The sequence below is a fragment of the Scyliorhinus torazame genome, chromosome 22, assembly GCF_047496885.1.
Source record: "Scyliorhinus torazame isolate Kashiwa2021f chromosome 22, sScyTor2.1, whole genome shotgun sequence".
Classification (NCBI taxonomy): domain Eukaryota; kingdom Metazoa; phylum Chordata; class Chondrichthyes; order Carcharhiniformes; family Scyliorhinidae; genus Scyliorhinus; species Scyliorhinus torazame.
In genome coordinates this window covers 19,905,849-19,910,848 of record NC_092728.1, presented here as the reverse complement: position 1 = coordinate 19,910,848, position 5,000 = coordinate 19,905,849, and the positions used below count along the sequence as shown (strand labels likewise).

Here is a 5,000-nt window from a genome sequence, read left to right as displayed (position 1 = left end):
CTCGCCCGGTGTGTGTGTGAATGCGTTTGAGTGTGAGAGAGCTGTGTGCGCACGTTTGTGTGAGAGATGCGCTTGAAAGCAAGGGTGCAAGAGAGAGGTGTATGTTTAAGAATGAGCAGGGGGAGTGACAGAGGGAAGTGCAAGAGGGAAGTGCACGCTCAAACATGTATGGAGAGGTGCGTGATGATGAGTGTGCAAGAGAGCATGTACATGAGAGTAAGCGTGTGACAAGTGTGCATTCAACAGAAGTGTGGGTGTGTGTGAGCTTGCAAGACAGAGCTGCATGTGAGATATGTTTGAGAGAGAATTGTGCGTGTAAGCGAGTGTGCGAGAGAACAAGTGTGTGAGAGATGTGTGCAGGTGACATGAATACATTGTTTTCTCCGTACACTGGTTGCTCAGTATGGTACTGCCCCCAAAACACTGCAGAGCTCCTGCAGGCATCTGGCGAAACAGGGGAACGTATTGCCGGGGGGGGGGGTGGAGTGCGGTAGGGGGGATAGTGGGGACGTCTGTCAGATTTTAGCTGTGAATAGTTTATCTGCGGGAGTTTTGGGATGGTGGGAATAGGGGGCAGACTGTCTCTCCCTCTATCTGTCTGTCTCTCTGTCTCCCTGTCTCCCTTTCACCCTCCTGCCTGTGTCCTTCTCTCTCTCTGTCTCCCTGTCTCTCGCTCCCTGCCTCTGTCTCTCTCTCACTCTTTCTCCCTGTCTCTCTCTCTCTCGCTCTCTTCTCTAGCTCCCTGTCTCTCTCTCTCTCTCGCTCTCTTCTCTAGCTCCCTGTCTCTCTCTCTCTCGCTCTCTTCTCTAGCTCCCTGTCTCTCTCTCTCTCGCTCTCTTCTCTAGCTCCCTGTCTCTCTCTCTCTCGCTCTCTTCTCTAGCTCCCTGTCTCTCTCTCTCTTCTCTAGCTCCCTGTCTCTCGCTCCCTGTCTCTCGCTCCCTGTCTCTGGCTCCCTGTCTCTCGCTGCCTGTCTCTCGCTCTCTGTCTCTCGCTCTCTGTCTCTCGCTCTCTGTCTCTCGCTCTCTGTCTCTCGCTCTCTGTCTCTCGCTCTCTGTCTCTCGCTCTCTGTCTCTCGCTCTCTGTCTCCCTCTCTATGTCTCTCGCGTTCTCGCTCTCTGTCTCTCGCTCTTTCTCTCTCTCTGTCTCTGTCTCTCTCTCTCAGCCTCTGTTTTTCTCTCTCTCTGTCTCCCACTGTCTCTCTCTCTCTGACTCTCTCTCTCTGTCTCTCCCTCTCTCTGTCTCTCTGTCTCTCTCTCTCGCTCTGTCTCTCGCTCTGTGTTTCTCTCTCTCAGTTTCTGTTTCTCTCTCAGTTTCTGTCTCTCTCTCTCTCTTGACGGAGTTCATCAAATATCATTGGGCTCATTTTCAGCCAGTTTGTCACATGCTGTGCCTCAGAGGAGCTGTTCTGAATCTTTCCTCATTCCTATTAATTGCCACAATAATGCTTCAGCCCAAGCCAATCTGGGAAGATCGACCCCCACAGCACCTGCAGTCAACTGACCCTCTAAGTGGCCTCCTCCTGCTCCTTTGTAACAGGTACAGAGGGGCCGGGTGGCCAACAGGGGCATGCTCGCCCACTCTCGGCCATTTTTAATTCAAAATGGTGCGGCAGCCTTGCGTTGCCCTGGGAGACGCTGACTGGAGTTCCAAGCTCCCGGACCTACTTTGACTTCTGGAAATCAAAGATTCCGAAAGTGAATTCTTCCCGTGCGGAATCCTGCTCGGCTGCTGTCCATGTGCGCACGGACATACAGAGAGCCTTAATCCCACTTCAATGGGCATCTGTCGAGGAGGTGACCTTTGACCCCGCGGCCCACTCTCAGGAGATTAAGTCCTCTTGTTGCAATCTGACAATTAAGTCTCCCCCAACCCCTCCCCCAATCGGCCCCTTCCCCTTCACCCACCCACTTCTTCGGGGACTCAGTGATCCGTCATGGCTGCCCTGTCGCGACCCTTGACCGACGCTGCTGGCCGTTGACCTCTTTCTGACCTGCCCCTCTCCTCTCCATTCCGCTCTATGCCCACTGCAAATATATCTGTGCCCATTTGTCGAATGCTTTAGTGGCGATGGAATTCAAATGGTGGGCTTAAAAATGACAAGCCTCAAACAATCAGACCGCCCTGATTCTTATTGAGGGAAAAATATCCTTCTCATAACACCGGGGGAGAATTTCCCCACTCCCAGCCCCTCTCTAATAGTGGCCATGGAGCAACGGCGGCCTGAGAGGGGAATGGTGCTTCAGGTTCAACAACTGAGGGGGGCACGGTGGCACAGTGGTTGGCACTGCTGCCTCACAGCTCCAGGGACAAAACACTGACCCTCCGACAGTGCGGTGCTCCCTCAGCACTGACCCTCCGACAGTGCGGCGCTCCCTCAGCACTGACCCTCCGACAGTGCGGCGCTCCCTCAGTACTGACCCTCCCACAGTGCGGTGCTCCCTCAGCACTGACCCTCCGACAGTGCGGCGCTCCCTCGGCACTGACCCTCCGCCAGTGCGGCGCTCCCTCAGCACTGACCCTCCGACAGTGCGGCGCTCCCTCAGCACTGTCCCTCCGACAGTGCGGCGTTCCCTTAGCACTGACCCTCCGCCAGTGCGGCGCTCCCTCAGCACTGACCCTCCGACAGTGCGGCGCTCCCTCAGCACTGTCCCTCCGACAGTGCGGCGTTCCCTTAGCACTGACCCTCCGACAGTGCGGCACTCCCTCAGTACTGACCCTCTGACAGTGCGGCGCTCCCTCAGTACTGACCCTCCGACAGTGCGGCAGTCCCTCTGGATCCCCTTGGATACTGTAACTCCTGGATTATGGTGAAGTCTCTGGAGTTGTGTAGTCGTCACCACTAGTAGTATATTCTATGTATTATGGCACTGCCCGTATATTAGAGGTACATGGGTAAATCCCTGCCCGCTGGCTCCGCCCAGTAGGCGGAGTATAAATGTGTGTGCTCGCCGGTGCTGCAGCCATTCTGGTTCCAGCTACAGGAGGCACAACATCTTTGCTCAATAAAGCCTCGATTGTTCCACTATTGTCTTTGTGGTAATTGATAGTGCATCAAGTTGGCAGTGGTAAGATGGGGGGGGGGGGGGGTGATATGAACCCTTTCTGACTCAAAGCGGGCGGGGCTGCGGCATTTCCTATGTAACAATGGCCAAACTACCAATAAAAAACTTCTTCTTTGGCTGTGATGCGGTGAAAGGGGATGAGGAAACTGGGTCTTATTTGTGATTTCCATATCCAGTCCATCATGAGTCTGAACGCCTCGATTAAATCTCCCCCTTAACCTTCCGTGCTCCAAGGAGAACAAGTCCCCATCTGTCTCACATTGCTCACGCCCCGAACCTTTTCAATTTCACTCCTGACCATGAGAAGGAAACTTAGGCCTTAATCGGACCAAGATATATAGGCCGGGATCCTTTGTTGCGGGTCAGCCCCGTTGTCTCTGCTCGCGAGGACGGAGAATCCCGCTGGCGGCGTGAACGGACGTCAAATCCCGCCCGGAGGAGCAAGCCAATTGCCTGCTGGGTAAGGTGGTGGCCATTTTGGACAGAGAGGCAGAGAAAACCGAGGGTTTAGGAATCTTCGGAATTCCCGTTCCCTGGGGAAGCTCAGGAGTCAAGTCCATTCCGGAATGAGGAGCATGAGGGAATTCCGGGCGCTGAGGGAATCGAGGGATGGGGACGGGCGGAGAAAGTGGATTTGAGGTAGGGGATTAGCTGCGATGGTATTGAGTGGGGGAGCCGTCCTGAGGGGGGTGGGAGGGGGAGGGGAAAGCGGCACCTGCGGAACGTCCTTCCAGGCTGATTCTTCCCAGATGATCAACAAACGTTCGAGAACAAAAATACAGAGGTCCCGAGAGGGAGTGGAATTGGTCACATTGGAGAGATGCAGAGAGAGAGACAGAGAGAGCGAGGCAGAGTCAGAGAGAGAGAGAGAGGGAGAGAGAGACAAGAGAGAGACAGACAGACAGACAGTGAGAGAGAGTGTGGCTTTAATACATTGAGATGTGTGCCTGCCTGCTGCTGATCCCTCACTGGGGGCAGGGCCACAGATCAGCCAACTATATACAAAGCCCGAGGGGCGGAGTCACAGGCGGAGCCGACAGAAGCAACAACAACAACAGTCAGTAACAATGGAACAAACAATAACAGTGAATATATATATACAGCAGTGAGTAACAGTGGAACCTGGTTCACCACAGAGAGACAGAGGCAGAGAGAGATTGGGAGAGAGACAGACAGAGGCAAAGAGAGGGATGGGAGAGACACAGACAGATTCACAGAGTGAGAAGCACAGAGAGAGATAGAGAGAAAGAGTGAGAAAGAAACAGATACAGAGGGAGAAGGAGTGAGAAAGAAGGAGAGAGAGAGGGAACAAGAGGGAGACATACAAATAGAGAGAAGAGACTGCAAATAAATAGTTTGCAAGTTGTGAACTGATACATGCCTCAGTTCTACGCTGAAGGCGAACCGCACTGTTGGGAGGGTCAGTGCTGAGGGAGCGCTACACTGTGGGAGGGTCAGTGCTGAGGGAGCGCCGCACTGTCGGAGGGTCAATGCTGAGAGAGCGCCGCACTGTGGGAGGGTCAGTGCTGAGGGAGCGCCGCACTGTCGGAGGGTCAGTGCTGACGGAGCACCGCACTGTCGGAGGGTCAGTGCTGAGGGAGCGCTACACTGTGGGAGGGTCAGTGCTGAGGGGGTGCCGCACTGTCGGAGGGTCAATGCTGAGGGAGCGCCACACTGTGGGAGGGTCAGTGCTGAGGGAGCGCCGCACTGTCGGAGGGTCAGTGCTGAGGGAGCGCCGCACTGTGGGAGGGTCAGTGCTGAGGGAGCGCCGCACTGTGGGAGGGTCAGTGCTGAGGGAGCGCCGCACTGTCGGAGGGTCAGTGCTGAGGGCGTATCATGCTCTCTGAGACACTCACGCACGCTCGAGACACAGACACACTTGAGACACACACGCTGTCACACTGACGCACACACATTTTCACTCACACACTCTCACAG

General features: G+C 55.0%; 1 protein-coding gene across 1 annotated transcript in view; it reads right to left on the bottom strand.

The window, feature by feature from the left end:
* plxna3 (plexin A3) overlaps positions 1–5,000 on the bottom strand; it is a 297,717-nt gene that overhangs the window by 235,279 nt on the left and 57,438 nt on the right. The window lies entirely within an intron of this gene.